General features: G+C 43.6%; 1 protein-coding gene and 1 long non-coding RNA gene across 5 annotated transcripts in view; one reads left to right on the top strand and one right to left on the bottom strand.

Moving 5' to 3' along the window:
• CYP19A1 (cytochrome P450 family 19 subfamily A member 1) overlaps window positions 1-15724 on the top strand; it is a 108206-nt gene that overhangs the window by 33296 nt on the left and 59186 nt on the right. Inside the window, exon 1 of one of the 4 annotated variants that reach the window (XM_024925634.5) lies at window positions 3171-7232. The exons of the other annotated variants lie outside the window; for them this stretch is intronic. The gene's annotated coding sequence lies outside the window, so the exon portion shown is untranslated. Of the gene's footprint in view, window positions 1-3170; window positions 7233-15724 lie in introns of those variants that run through there. 4 annotated transcript variants of the gene reach the window in all.
• Window positions 2814-7261, bottom strand: LOC103783198 (uncharacterized). The gene is made up of 3 exons (XR_008621084.2): window positions 7190-7261; window positions 3941-3985; window positions 2814-3175 (listed from the first exon to the last, which is right to left on the bottom strand). It is a non-coding gene; the product is annotated as an uncharacterized LOC103783198 (long non-coding RNA).

Genomic DNA, 15724 nt, shown 5'->3' with positions numbered 1-15724 from the left:
GGGTTTCAGGATGAAGGTCCATGCTGAATGGGGGCAATGATACTCCTGCCTAACTATTAGGGTCTCTTGTATTCAGGGTAGAGAGGCACTCAGTCAGAAAGCATTGGTCCATTAAGCATCTGTAGGTAAAACCCTGGCGCTCCAGCAGTTTCTCAGCTTCCTGTGCGGTTTTCTTGATCTGTCCCCATGTTATGGGGATTGCACCCACACGGTTCGTTCATCTCCATGAGGTAGAACTTTCCACTGATAATGAGAAACAGGCCCCTTCTAATAGAAAGCACAGAGAAAGCAAATGGAGGCTTCTCAAACCTTCAATTTGCACTGTACAGGTGGGTCCGCTAGATGCTGTGGCTCATGATAGATCTTCAGATGTTTGGTGGGCACCCACACACGCACCTGATTGTCACCTGGAGAGACACAAGCAAATCTTCTTCCCCATATAATTATCTTTCCTTTTTCCCAGCTCTTTGTATGTGCATTCCTCCACCATATATCTTGTCCAGCCTTTTTATTTTCCTTTTGTCCTGTTAGGTGTTGTTTCACTGCAGTTATGGGTTGATCTTTTTGTAAATTTAAAAATTTTAATGTTAATAAAGCTAAATGCAATTACATATGCAGTGTCTTATATTCCTGGTCCTTCTCCAAGTCGATATCCCATATTTCTCATCATTTGTCTACTATTATTACTATATTGATCCATAGGAATAGATATTTCAGCATCCCATTGTTGCAATAAGTCTCTTCCCCATAAATTGACAGGAATAGGTGTAATAATAGACTGAATTGTCCCTTCCTGGCCATCCAGCCCTTGACATGGTAAAATCAAGGAACTGTGAAAAACCTCTGAGGCGGTTCCTACGCCAATGATACCCATGGAAGCCTTTTGTTTGGGCCAGTGTCGGGGTCATTGATTTAGAGCAATAATAGAGACATCAGCTCCAGTATCTACTAGTCCTTCAAAATCCTTTCCCTAAATAGTCACTATGCAAATAGGTCTTCTGTCAGACACTTGATTAACCCAATATACAGCCTTTCCTGCAGGATTAGTACTACCAAAGCCGCCTGTTCTTTCACTGTGCTGCTTCCTAGTTTTGTTTAGGGTAGCAGCAGCAACTGAGCAATTCTTTCTCCGGGGGAGGCAGACCACAGAGTTGAGGAACTAATAACTAATTGAATTTCTCTGGTATAATCAGAGTCAATTATTCCTGTATGCACAGCAACACCTTTCAAATTTAGACTAGACCTTCCAAGTAATAGACCAACTGTTCCTGAGGGTAAGCGTCCTCTAACTCCCGTAGGGACCTTTTTTGGCAGCTCCCCAGGAAATAGGGAGATGGTAATTGTGCTGCAAAGGTCTATGGCAACACTGCCTGCTGTGGCAGGGGACAATTGTTGTACGCTTGTGAGGGCACTGGCTGTGCCAGGTATGCCTCGGTTTGTTGAGGGGCCTGAGGTGGGCCACTCTTCCCATTTCCTGAAAGAGGTTGTCCATCTTTAGAACGACACTGATTTGCCCAGTGATTGCCTTTTTTACAATGGGGGCATACACCAGGGCTTTTCTGTTGATTGACGGTAGTAGTTCTTGCCTTTTGATTTCCTTTTCTACATTCCTTTTTTGTGTCCAAATTGCCGACAATTGGAACAAGAGCCTGAGAAATGGGGCATATTCTTTCCTACTCTTAATCCAGCCATAGCCTGAGCTGAAAGAGTAGCCTTATGTAAGTTACCTCCAATGCCATCGCAAGCCTTAACGTATTCAGAGTAATGGCTTGCTTGAATTCCTTTCCTCCTTGCTGGATTATAGTAATGGGAAATTGCCATACTTCAAGGTCTCCCTCGGCTCTAGCTTTTTGAATAGAATTTTGTATAGCACCACCAATTGCTCCAGGTTTTAATGTTGCAACTACAGGAGCGGTGTTTTTCAGCTAATTCATTTTCTCGCCCATTAATGGGAGAGAGAAGAGGTGGTCATTCACTTAATTCAGCAGGTGGAGCCAACGGGCTAGTAAAACATACTTCTTTGTTTCCCTTTCTTTTCTTTAATTTCCTCTGGTTTCTGTTCCTCACATTCAGAATCTGAAATTAGTTCTTTACACTCGTCCTCCTCTTCCTCATCTGAATCTACCTCATCATCTGTTTGAAATGGCTCAAAAGCTGCCTTTATTATCACCCACATTGACCAAAAAAAACTGGAATTTTTGCTCCATCTTTATACGCCTTTTTAAAATCTCTGCCAATTCTCTCCCATTCATCCAACTCCATAGTCCCTTGTTCCAGGAACCATGGGCAAAACTCCTTTACCGTACTAAAGAGTGATAACAAATTCTGAGTACTAACTTTCACCCCCGCTCTTCATAATAAATGCCTTAAGAAACTTAAAGAAGCAGAATATTTGCTTTCACTTTGTCCAGTTGTTACCCTGGTTCTTCCGAGCCCTCAGCTTTCCTACCAAGCTTCCTTTAGTCATCCTTGGGTGTCCTTTGACAATGCATCCCCTGCTTTCACATGCTCTAGTGTTCCTTCACCAGGGCCTTTGTCGCCCCACGTTGGACAGCCAGGAATGTTGGGGTGATCAGATCCAACACCAGGCCTTGGGGCAACGAAGTCTGGCAGAGTCAAAGGAAAGAGAAAAGACAGTTTGAGAGAGAAAGTGGGTCCAGGTGGCCAACGCAAGTATGGAGGCTGTGAAGGCCCTGAGCGCTGGAAGCCCAGACTATTTATTGGTGGTCAAACAAAGAAACAGGTGGTGAGAATGTGTGGGTCAAAAGGGCAAGCACATGATCTACAGCTGTGATAGTTTAGCATTTCCTTTGAAGCATATGGAACATATTCTGCTACTTGAGATAATAGGGAGCATGTTCTTCCAGTTTAAGCTAGAAGCAAGGAGCCAGCAAGTCTAGACTCATTCCAGAGGCCACGAGGGGTTTTATGCACTGAGCCCTGGACATTATGTCAGACATGCAAGCCCTGCCTCAGCTTTTTTCCCAACACTCAGCTTTTTCCCAACAAGAAGATGAAGTGTTGTATCTTAGGGGCTCCATCTACAAGGATGAAGTAAGACCGGAGAAAGGGGTGAAATCAGCAAGAGTAACTATCATCATGTGTCTGGAGGTCTGCTGCTCCTTTACTCCAGCCTCTCTGTCTCAGTTCTTCTCATTCCAGAGGTCCCTGTGGACTGTGACAAAGATTTTTCAGAATTCAGAGAGAGAACCAACAAGGGGCAAGCTTGGTTTATTTCTCTTTATTTGGTTTATTCTCATTATTATTTTTCTTGCCTTTTCCACCTCTAATTCCTTCTTAGCCCTTCCCTTTCTGCTTCCATTTCTATCCCAAAATATAAGCCACAAAGAGAAATTTGGGGAATTAGAAGGAAGAGACTTAAGGGAAAATGTATATGTCATTGGTGTATGTGTCAGTTTTCAGTCATAACTTGGGTTGGGGGAAGTCAGTGTACCCTTTACTCTTGCTGAGGAAATTTCTTCTGAGCCTTAGCCACATCCCACTTGCACAGGGCATCATTCTTTTCTTTTTTTTTCTGGCATATATCTCTACTTCAGATTCAAACTTGGCCATTACCTCTGGCCAGCCAAGCAGCTGTCCCCTGAGAGGGGGGCCAACTCTCCTGCCCCTCACTGCCTGCCTCCCAAGGCTGCCCTAGGGCTCAACTGAAGAAGGCGGTTGTGCTTTGCTGCCCCCTGTTGCTCAAGTCCTGCTTTTCCATAGGAGCTGCCGGGCTGTATGTCTGGATGTGACTTCTCCAGGCAGGTCCTCCTCTCCTGCCCGCAGTGCTCTGGCTCCTCAGGGTAGGTTTCTGTCCAGGACATGGCCCCTGAAAGGGCTTGGAAAAAGCCCCCTTGCGTAGTACTGGCTGAGCTTCTACTTGCTGCCCCAGGAACCTCCAGAGAGTGCCCCAAACATCTGGTATAGCCTCTAATCTTACCTAGTCAGTCATGTTTCTCTTCAGGCCTCTTCTAAGAACAGTTTCCTGGAGAAATAGAATAGAGTTGTGGTCACTACACTGGAGTCTTCCTGGGGTAGGAGCGGGTCCTTTCTAAAATAGAAGGGGCTGTGTAGCAAGGGGGCTGTGTGAGCATTTCTAGAAATGTTGTCTGCTGAATTTTCCACTGGGAAAGAGCAAGTCCTGGTGGAGTTAGCAGCAGCTGGGCAGTAGGCAATAGATAGCATCAGGGTCTCTGGATGCTCAGTGGGGGTGGCATCAGGGAACACTGGTTTCCCCAGTAACGGGCGCCTGGGCCTGCAGTGGCAGTCAATTCCACAGAGGATGCCCCGGAGCTTGGCATCTCTCACTGTGCTGTCTTCCCATTCCTGAGACTGGAATATGGAGCTCATGTGGGCTGGGCAGCTTCCCAGCAGTGGTTGGTCAGGATGTGAGAGCGCTGTGGTCCAGGTACTTGTGGACAAGTGACCTGCCACACTGCAAGACCCAAAATGACACTGGACTACATTCCTTGACACAGTTAAAGCTGTACCAAAATTTTTTTTCCAAGGTTCAAGTTGGAACATTTGTAAGCCAAGCCCTCATGGGTCCAAGCCTATTTTCTTCACCACACCACACTGAGTGAGGGCAGTGGCTCATTACAGACCACAGCATCTCCCCACCTCCACCCATGTAGATGAGAAACTGGAGCCTGCCAAGGACTAGTGTCCAGAATGGTGCCCAAGTCACCTCCTGATAGGTAGGAAGTGGCCAAAATGAGGTGTAGGACCTCATGTCCTAGAGGTCAAAGCTAAGAGTCCAAGGCAAATGGCCACAAGGCAGAAAGAGCCAAACCAGAGCCCCCCTAAAATGGGGAGACCAGGATGGATAGATAAGAAGAAGGGCAGGCTTTGGCTGGGCGTGGTGGCTCACATCTGTAATCCCAGCACTTTGGGAGGCCGAGGGGGGGTGGATCACGAGGTCAGGAGATCAAGACCATCCTGGCTAAGACTGTGAAACCCCGTCTCCACTAAAAAATACAAAAAAAATTAGCCGGGCGTGGTGGCGGGCGCCTGTAGTCCCAGCTACTCTGGAGGCAGAGGCAGAGGTTGCAGTGAGCCGAGATCGTGCCACTGCACTCCAGCCTGGGCGACAGAGCGAGACTCCGTCTCAAAAAAAAAAAAAAGAAGGGCAGGCTTTTAGTTTTAGATCTAAGTCCAAAGTACAAATGTGAGCAGAGCGGGCTCTTATGGAGGGAGCCAGTCACATGGGGTCTAGGATGGAGTAACAGTTCAACCCCCTTAGACCCATCCCTTCTCTCTCTGTTTCTCCTTTGACTTCGAAGTTAACAAAAACATTTAATCGCATTCTAAATGCAAAAGCCCCATGCAAACACTTGGAATTGGGAAAAGAGGAGAATACAACAGTTTCTGCCCTCAAGGAACATAAAGTGAGTTCACAGCCTCTTTCTCTTTCAGCCTCCTCTTCTCTCTCTCATTCCTTCGCCTAGCAGGTGCTAGGCAGCAACTGTATACCCAGACATTATTATTTCTCTTGCCTTTTCCACCTTTAATTCCCTCTTAGCCCTTTCTGCTTCCATTTCTATCCCAAAATATAAGCCACAAAGAGAAATTTGGGGAATTAGAAGGAAGAGACTTTAAGGAAATGTATATGTCATCGGTGCATGTGTCAGTTTTCACTCATAGCTTGGTTTGGGGGAAGTCAGTGTTTTTTTCCTCTTGCTGAGGAAATTTCTTCTGAGCCTTAGCCACATCCCACTTGCCCAGGTCTTCATTCTTTTCTTTTTTTCTGGCATATATCTCTACTTCAAATTCAAGTTGGTTGTGGGTCTTCCACCTACTTTGTAGATGGAGATGTGGGGGTTGATGCCAATCTGACAGTGACCAGCACTACAGAGTGGAATGGGAACCTTCTCATCTTCCCATTGGGCTCCCATCCCAGCCCCCAGGCCTCACCTTGCCTCTCCTGCACAGTGGGGTTCATTCCAGGATGCCCTCCCAATAAAGCTGAGGGCATGAAGGCTTCTTGAATGGCAAGCACTTTGGAGGCTAGGAAGGGAACAAATCTTTAAATCACTAGGTACTCTTTTTACTTCTCATCTTGCTTTTAATCCAAGTCTTTGGTCTCTTACTTGCTTGCTTTCTTCTCACCCAGGACAGAGTCACAGAGACCTTGAAGAATGGAGGAGGTAGAAAAAGGAGAAATGCAGGAAGGAGGTGTGTTATGGAGTTATCCGGTGGAGGCTCACATCCAGCTTTATTTTGCCTCCAAAGATCTTGCATCCTACCTGTTAAGAAGCTTGGAATGCCACTATTCCATTAAATCTTAAAGGAACTTGAGTCTTTCATTTAAAAATGTGTTCCTAAAATGTAAATGTCCCTATGTGGGACAGTATTCAGCCGACAGTAAATTTGAGAGGAGGGTCTCAAGGGGCAGTGTCACCAGGAAAAGAGAGAAAGGCTCCTCTCCCCAAGTCAAACCTTACCTTACTTAACCGATTGTATTTCCTCCCTCAGAGGATGCCATATCTCAGTACAGGAGAGAAAATAAAAGGTAGAGAGACTTTTACCCAAGCACCCCCTGACCCCCAGGTGTACACAACTGAACCTGATGCAGTGACAATCATGTTCACACATAAAACATCTGGCGAAAGGCTAAGATCACTTCGGATTTCCGACATACATTTTCCTAAGCAGTGCATTTTTCTTTAATTTTCCTTAGAAAAAGACTGTAAAGTAGCTCCACAATTCCCACATCTTCATACTCCACCCTGCATTCAAGTTTTCCTGGGACAGGTATCTATGTGTGTGCATGAATCTATTTTTACGGCATATGTCTAGGACCCCCCACGAGGAGCCAAAGTTTCAGAGAGCCCAGCAACTATGTAACTCCATGGAAGGGACGCATGATATTACTCTCTGTTCACAGGAGCGTACGCACAGATCTTTTCTCCTCCTCATGGTCAGTTTTCTATTTGTGATTAGTAATTAGCTTCTCTTGGTACGCTACGATCTATTACAAAAGCCAAACATTCAGGGGACGAGCTGAAATGACAAAATTTGGCTATAATTTATGTTGGCCCCTGACATATATATTTTTTTAATGGTTTGGTCTCTAAGCAACTGATCTCTTAGCAACAAGAAGCACCTTTATAAAAGATGGCACACGAAGAGTGATTGCCAGAAAAGCCACCCGGTTCTTAAACAGCCGCGCATCATTAGCAAAACTCACCATCTTCAAGAGTCCAAAAACTAGAAGTGACCCGCAGACCCAGGTAACCTTGATATTTGCACATTTTCCTGGAAAAAAAAAAAAAAACTCATGCAACTATTGAAGAGAACAAAATTCTTTGAAATATGTTCATTTTTGAGGTCTTATTAGTTGGTCTTGACTAACTTTTAATAATAGTATGTATTCTTTTAAATAACTGCTTTTTGATTTTTTTTAAAAAACGTGATATTTGTGATCAGAAAACAGTTCACTGGAAATATTTCATTGGCATGAGAATGGAAGGAGGGGAACAATCTATCTGTTTCAGAATTTATTTCTGTAGGTTTTCATTTGATAGGAAAAAAATCCACATCATGGCAAAAATAGGAGTATACAGAATGTCACCCAAGTGGTGTGCACTATTAGGGAAATACGCGTATTTATTTTCTAATTTATTTTCAAACTGCTTAAATATTTAAAGAGTAGCAAAATAATTTTACTTTCAAACTTTAGCTTTTTAATCCAATGTCAATTCCAGTAGAAAGTGATAGTCTTTTGTTGCAAGTGTTCAAGGACTGGTTTTTTCATTTGCTTTCATTGCCGTAAGAAAAGATTCGTTCCAAAACTAAAAATAGGAAAAATTACAGGCATCTGTACCTTGTTTGCTTTTTTCAGGTACCCAGGGATTGAAGACTTAAATGTCTTTCCAGAAAATTGGAATTAGAAATGAGAATTGTTACTTCATCTGTACTCCTTCAATAAAGATTGTGTAATTATAAACCCACTTGGGGCACTCAAAGGGCATAAAAAAGGAGATATTTTATGGGGATGAAATAAAAATCCTCCTAATTGAGCTTGGAAACAGTGTTACACAGAGATACTGCAGATCTAAGAAAACAGACTAGAAAATTGCAGTTTCAATAAAGACAAGTTGAAATAGTGGCACATCGTTTTATTTTTTATAAGAACTGCTTGTACCACTTTCTTTTTCTTTCTTTATTTCTTTTTTCTTTCTTTCTCTTTCTCTCTCTCTCTTTTTTTTTTTTGTGCCCTTTCAGAGGTGCAAATACCTCTTTAAATTGAACTGTATGCTGACATTCTCTTGGAACCAGAAAATGGGATGCTTTGTCTGAATACAAAGCTTGGTAATGGGTCAGGGCATTCAAAACCAACACAATCCAACAAATTTTGGGACTTACAGTTGCTCCTCTAAGCAAAGGCACCTCAATATCACATTATGATTACATTTGATTTTAAAAGCTGTTTATGACTTGTATTTCTGTTACTGCTACCGACTTCAGGCAGGAAGAATTCATTTTTGTGGTGACTTTGCTTGAAGTTAGAAAGTTGGGTGTTTTAGATTGAATTGCAGAAATTTTTTAAAGCAATGCACTATGAAATCACAGAGAAGCATATAGGTTTGTCCTTCAGAACTAAAATTGTATGTACTTGCAGTGTGGTAATTACTGTAGAAATGGTTTGTGGCTTTAAAGTTAAGGAACTTGCATAAATAATTACAAGATGTAACTTGTGTTTGCTATGTCTGGATATGTTTTCAGTTTTAACTGTACTGTAGTTTCCTAAAATATGAAGGGTAGTTAACATGAAAGCAAAGGTATGGTAACATTTATATTGCAAGTGGCAGCTAAGTTTTTGCAGTGGTTCTTTGGGACTTTGCAAATCGAGTCACTGTGTCTTTCGAGTTCATGTGTTCTGAGTTTTATCTATACATGAGGAAACAAGGCGGTCAGTGGGCCTGTAGAGCTTGTCATTTTGGCTGGCATAATGAGCCGTCTGATGAAGATGGACAAACTCCTGCAAGATGTGAGATAGACTATGAAATACTCTGATTAGACTGGCTGCTATAGACTAAGCCAAATCATTCTGCTGTGTTAGGATTAGTTATTTCTGAGACACGCACTTACATTCACACACATGCGTGCATATAAATGGTCTCAATATAAATCTGGAAATCAAAACAAGCCTCTCTATCAGTGAGAGCTTCCTAGGAAAAAGGATAGTTTTAATTTTGTGAAGGACAGTTTCCATCATAATCTTCATTTAGCATCTAAAAGTCCTAGACAAACTTGACGGCCCTTTTCCTTCAAACCTCAGGCTGGAATCTGGTGTGGGGCGGGCCGGGGGGACACAGCAGCTAGCAGGCAGACTGTCAAGCAGTCCTGCTGTAGGGGCGATCTATGTTACGAATGAATCCATTTACTTTGGACACTTTACTACCTGAACGGAAACAATCAGGCAGGAACTTCTTCAATAACTACATGGTTGGCCTTTCAGCAGAATTTTTGAACTCTTATAAATAAACCATACTTGGGATAATTTAGTCTTTCTCTGGTGAGAAGGAAACAAGAAAAAAAAATGTGAGCAGTCACTCTTGAGTTAGGTGCTTGACGAGGACTGGGCAATTTACAACGTGCAGTTTTGCTTAACCTTTACAGCAACTGTCCAGAAGTCTCCGTGTCCCCATTTCACACATGCCTAAGCCAGATCCAGCAGTTTGCCAGATGTTACCTAAACAGTAAATGGCAAAGTTGGGATTTCACCCCAGGACAGTCTGACTCCCAAGCCTGTGCATTTTCCTTGTGTCAGAATGGCACAAGTAGCAATTTAAAACTGACACTAAATAGTCGCTCTGGTCTTAGTAAAGCAAAAGCTCTGAGTAGGGCTGGAGGTGAAGATTTAGGCATCTTTTCACAGAAGACACTCCTTAACCACTGGTTCTGTTGGTTGGAGTGACTCAGGTCCTGTGTTTTCAAGGCTGCCATTGGCTATGAGCCAGAGGTGGGTGCTCAGTTAGGCTGTGGCCGTGGTGGCCACAGGCCATGGCACCATTTCTTGCCATGATGCACATCCCAAGTGAAGTGGGGTAGGACTCTTTGAGGTTCCCTTTCTGCGTGAACAGTTCTGAGAACAGGGCTTCCTGGATGTCCCCTCCCACCCTGACACAGGCCACAACAGTTAGGGACTGCACAAGCAGAGTGGAAGCCAAACCACAAGCGGAGCGGAAGCCAAATCCAGAATGGGCCAAGTGACATGTCACCAAGTTAAGGTGAAGGAGGGAGAGCCCAGGTGTGGCTGGGGCAGGCCTGGGAGTGGGGGTGAGATGACAATAGAGAAAGCAGAGCTTTCTCCCCAGCGTTGCAGGATTTCGGTATGCTGTCCCCTCTGGCTTATGGTGTTGCCCCTTCTTTCTTCTTCAAATACCCCTGACAAAGGGATCAATCTTAGAGAGTTTATTAAAAAAAAATCTTCTTCTAAATAGTATTTGGGCAGGAGATGATGTATACAGGAGCGAGGGCCAGGGAGGCTGTAGCCAGTCCTAGAATAAACACTCTGTGCATCTCTATTTCTTGTGATCCTTCCATCACTCAGACACCTGGAGCATCGTGCCTAAAGCCAGACAGTTCATGTAGGTGGGATTTAAACTCAAGTCTTTTGGCTAGAAACACTGTGGCTCTTTCATACAACTGGGAAATATGATGGTATTTGTAGGCAGATACAGATTCTGAGGTGGTCTGCCTTGCATTTGGCATGACCATTAAGTGAATACGAAGAGAGCTCTTCACCTGTTACACTTCAGTTCATCCCCAGAGGAGGGAATAATGCTCCCAAGAGGCATAAGAGGCAACCTCCCATTTCTTTTTCCATTCCCTCTGCACTCAGGGATATCTATGGGTAATTCCTCTAGTCATGAGCCAGAGGGCTGATGGGCAGCTCAGGAAGTCTGAAAAGAATGCCCAGTAATAGGTTCAATTTTTGTACAAAAATCGGTAATAATCCTTGTGCAAGTAATCTTCATGCTTCTACTTCCCTAGGGTCCTTGTCTCCAAACAGACATGTTCACCCTGCTTGAGTTCCTGCCTGGTGTGTGGTACTATTGATGTATATGGCTGGCACATTGACACCACACACCTGCCGTGGACAGCACGTGCCCAGTCCCACTCTCTACCTGGTGCAAAGGAAGTCTCCTTTTATCTGGCAATTCTGGGTAGAAGAAGAGGGCCACTTATGTCTTTTTTGTGTGTGTGTGTGACAAAGTTTCACTCTGTGGCCCAGGCTGGAGTGCAATGGCATGATCTTGGCTTACTGCAACCTCCGTCTCTCGGGTTCAAGCAATTCTCCAGCCTCAGCCTCCCAAGTAGCAGGGATTACAGGCGCCTGCCACCATGCCCGGCTAATTTTTTGTATTTTTAATAGAGATGGGGTTTCGCTATGTTGGCCAGGCTATTCTCAAATTCCTGACCTCAGGTGATCCACCCACCTTGGCCTCCCAAAGTGCTGGGATTACAGGCATGAGCCATTGCAGCCGGCTGTCATTTTTTAAAAAGCATAGCATTCTTACTCTGGGAACTGACTTAAAGGTTGCTTAGTTTGGACTTCTCGGAGGTGAGGGGCCTGAGTTGAAGTGATTTTCCCAAGGGCTGTGCAGCTAGGCAAAGGTGGGATAGAGCTCAGTTCTCTTGACTCCCATTCCAGTGCTCTTTCCTCTGTACCATAATAGTTGCTATTCCTAAGAAGAGGGTGAGAGTAGACTATTACCCTTATTTTACAGATAGAAAAACTAAAGGCATAGTTAGATTAGGGATAACTGCCACTCCAAAACTATGAAAGTTATTAAATCTATGAGAGTGATTTAACTAACTGCTTCCCTGGATTAAAAATTTTTATTTTGCCTGCTGAATATAAACATGTAAGGTTCAGTGTTAAAATGAACACATCAGAGTGTCCAAACACTATTCTGCCTGTTGATCATATAGTTTCTCTCCTGTATAAAAAGTGAGGAAGGGGGTCGGGTGTGGTGGCTCATGCTTGTAATCCCAGCATTTTGGGAGGCCGAGGTGGGTGGATCAGGAGGTCCAGAGTTCGAGACCAGCCTGGCCAACATGGTGAAACCCTGTCTCTACAAAAATTAGCTGGGTGTGGTAACGTGCACCTGTAGTCCCAGCTACTCAGGAGGCTGAGGCAGGAGAACTGCTTGAAACTGGAAGGGCGGAGGTTGCAGTGAGCCGAGATCACGCCACTGCACTCTAGCCTGGGCGAAAGAGTGAAACTCCATCCCAAAAAAAAAAAGTGAGGAAAGGAATGGAAAAATGGTCCCTCCCATTATGAAGCCTGTTGTCCTAACCGAGTATGCATTTATGGAATCCCTGAAAAAGACGAATCAGTGTATATCTGCATATCTGTCTATCTCAACTGTCACAGCCAAACTCCACACCAAAAATCATAACCAGGGGCATTGTAAGCAGTGGTCCTTGTGGATTTTTCTCCTGCTGGGCCAGTTTTTTCCCCTATAATAATTACAAACTTCATACATGAGTTTGGTACTACTCTAGAGGAGGCTCTAGCAAAACTACCCTGCTGTAGAGGAGCAATTATAGGAACTCTGCAATTCTGATGACAGTTCTAAAAACATAATGTGAAGGTACGAACTCATTAATATACAGTTCTCTGTGCCAGGTTCTGTGCTAAGACCTTCATGTAGCTTTTCTTATTTAGTGTTCACTACCTATGATGTCGATATTCTGAGCACCATTTTCCAGATGAGGAAGCTCAAACTCTTCTGCCAATGAGGCCAACACCACAGAGTGGTGTTTGTTTATAAAATGTATATTTTATTGCATTCAAATGATGTACCTGGCACTGGTCTAGATGCTGGTGCTATAAAGTTAAATAAGACATGATCCTTGTCTTGAAGAAGCTCATAGCCTAATGAAGCTCATTTCCAGTTACATTTGGGAACTTCTGCTCTTTGGGGCTAGTCTAATAGCACATAAGAGATTTACTCAGGAACACGTATCTTGAAGGTTGGGAAGGGTTGGAGAAGAAATACGAGGATAGGAAAAGATATGGCTGAGGTTAAAACTGAAGGGAAAAATCGAAGATGGACAGAAAGTTGGCACTCACGGTGTGTAGAATACAATGGGCACAAGCATGGATGAGAGAGTGCTGGGTTGTGCAAAAGTGTCAGCCAGCCTGGTGTTTCTCTCTTGGATGAAGGAGTTCCACATTGAGGCACAATATAAACAATGAACTTGGTGATATAGGACAATAGTAGAAAATCCTAAAAACCAAGCAAAGGAGTTTGGATGTAGTGAACAGATAACGAAGAACTGGTACAAAATCTGCTGATGCAAACACTGCTGGCTTTTAAATATCACCAGATTGTGAACACCTATTATGTAAAAAGTGCCAGAGGAAAAGATTTTTGTCAAAGTAACATTGACCCTGATGGGGGGATAATATGAACTAGAAGATCAGTCTTTGGAAATCCTTGGACTAATCAATCAAAGAGTGGCAGTAGCCACAGAGGATACAGCCTGACCTCAGACTAATTCAGAGAAAACAATGGGCTTGACTCAGTGAGTAGATACGGGAGAAGAGAAGAAGGAAAGAAAACCAAAAGGATGGTGGGATCCCTAGAACTAAAGAGAAGTCTAAGGCTTAGCTACCTGGTTGGGTAGAACTGTGGTGGAGCTAGTTTGTCAACAAGGTTTAGATCTTGTAAATTGTCCACCCAAGTGAGAGTATTCCTTGGAGATGTTAAATATGTCACCCAAACTATAAATCAAGACACGTTGGGTCTCAGAAAAGATGTACTCTTCTGAGAGTACAGGAAGACAGGGGAACGATCTGGAAAACATCATTTGGATGCTAAACTATTAGAAATTTCAAGGTGTTATAATTTTTTATGGGTACATTAGGGTTAACTGGGTAGTCAGAACTTTAGGTGACTCGCAGGCCTGGTTAGAGGGGTCTTGCTCCTACAGGTGCTTGAAAGAGCATCTCTAAGAATGAGAGAGGGACAGAACAGAAGATCTGGAGACCACAGACTGTATGACCTGGGTGATTAAGAAGAGGGCGATAAAAAAGAATCAGGACAGAGTATGAATAAGAAGTGAAGAGAGATGTGAGAAGAGAACCAGAAACAAACTGAGCCACGTGGTTCCAAGGAGACGTTCTCTGCAAAGGCAGCAGAGAAGTAAAAAAAAAAAAAAGCTTAGACTTGCACATAGTTCATCAGACAGGGTGAGAGGGAGGCCACTGATACCCTCAGAAAGCAATTTGGGAGGAACAGGAACCTAGGAAACCAGACTGGGTGGCAGTTGTTGTGGGGGTGGAATCCCAGAGCCTAGTCAGGCCTCCAGACCCACAGGGCCACGTGCTGAATGAACACAAGACAGTCAGTCTAAAGACTTGGGCCTCAGCAGAGACCCATTTTGGAATCTGTCTGCCTGTGTAGCCTGGGGATAGTCAGCTTGCGGTGGGAGGAAAGAGCATGAACTCTAGAGTCAGACGGATGGATTTTGGTCTTTCCTCAGAAAGAAACCAACTGTTGAGACCCTGTCAAAGAGATTTAATCTCTACTTCTTCATCTTTAAAATGGAGCTACTTCTACTTATCTCACACAGTGGTTTCCTTTTTTAATTTTAAAGACTCAAATGAGATAAGATGCCTATAAAATATGGGGGAGGTGTTCAGTAAATACCAATTTCCCTAGAACAGTGGCTGGTTATACTGTGTTACTTGGAGTATGAGATTTCTTCAGCAACTTCTAGAAGCTGTTTTTAGGGTGAAGGGGTTCCAGGTAGGGATAGGGATACTGATTGGAGGAGCTCCAGCTACCCACATCCCAGTCTTACCAGAGCACCAGGATCCCCCAAAAGCTTTTGCTTAAGGCAGTAGGGGAGGAAGCAGAGACCAAACTACTGGGACTAGTAATGAATTCAGCAAGGTTTCAGTTCAGGATACAAGGTTAGCATACAAAATCCAATTGTATTCTTATATACTCTCAGCAGTCAATTGGAACATAAAAAATTTAAAACAATTTCAACACAGTAGTACCAAAAAAAACCCAAAGAATACTTAGGAATAAATCTAAAGAAAGATGTCTAAGACCTCTACACCAGAAATTACAAAACATTACTGAGAGAAATTGTAAAGGACCTAAATATATGGTGAGATATATCACGTTCGTGGATAATTGGCTGTATTGATCTATAGAGCCAGTAAACTTCCATTTAAAATTTCAGCAGACTTTTTGGGGTAGAATTTCAGAAGCTGATTTCTAAAATGTGTACAGAAATGCCAAAGACCTAGAATAACCAATGTGTGTGTTTGTTAGGAACCTTTAAGAAGCAGGTGGCAAGACTGCATTAAACCTACAAGAGGTTTACAGGGGCAAATGACTGGGAAAGATAAAAAGGGAGGGAGCGGGAGTAGGCCAAAAAGCTTTCAGTCCCCAGTGTAGTCTGGAATCTGTGAAAGAAGAGAGGGAAGGGCGAGCTGTGTGAAAAGGGCTTCAGACCACAGTATAGCTCTGAGACAGTTTCAGTCAGCAGTAGGGAACCCCCAAGCAAAGATTGCCTGTTGGAAGAGTCCTGCCTTGGCTGGAATGGGCTACCACTAGTACCCTTAGCATGCTTGTCATTGTTTAGGAGCTACCCAGAGAAACATGGCCTTTCTGTGAACATGGTGGTGAATCCATAGGGTGGAACTGTCAACTATGCTCCAAATAGTAGTAGTAGTGGTAGTTGTTGT

Source organism: Pan paniscus, chromosome 16, assembly GCF_029289425.2.
Source record: "Pan paniscus chromosome 16, NHGRI_mPanPan1-v2.0_pri, whole genome shotgun sequence".
Classification (NCBI taxonomy): domain Eukaryota; kingdom Metazoa; phylum Chordata; class Mammalia; order Primates; family Hominidae; genus Pan; species Pan paniscus.
The sequence above is the reverse complement of the archived record's forward strand: the minus strand, read 5'-3'. Positions and strand labels throughout refer to the sequence as shown.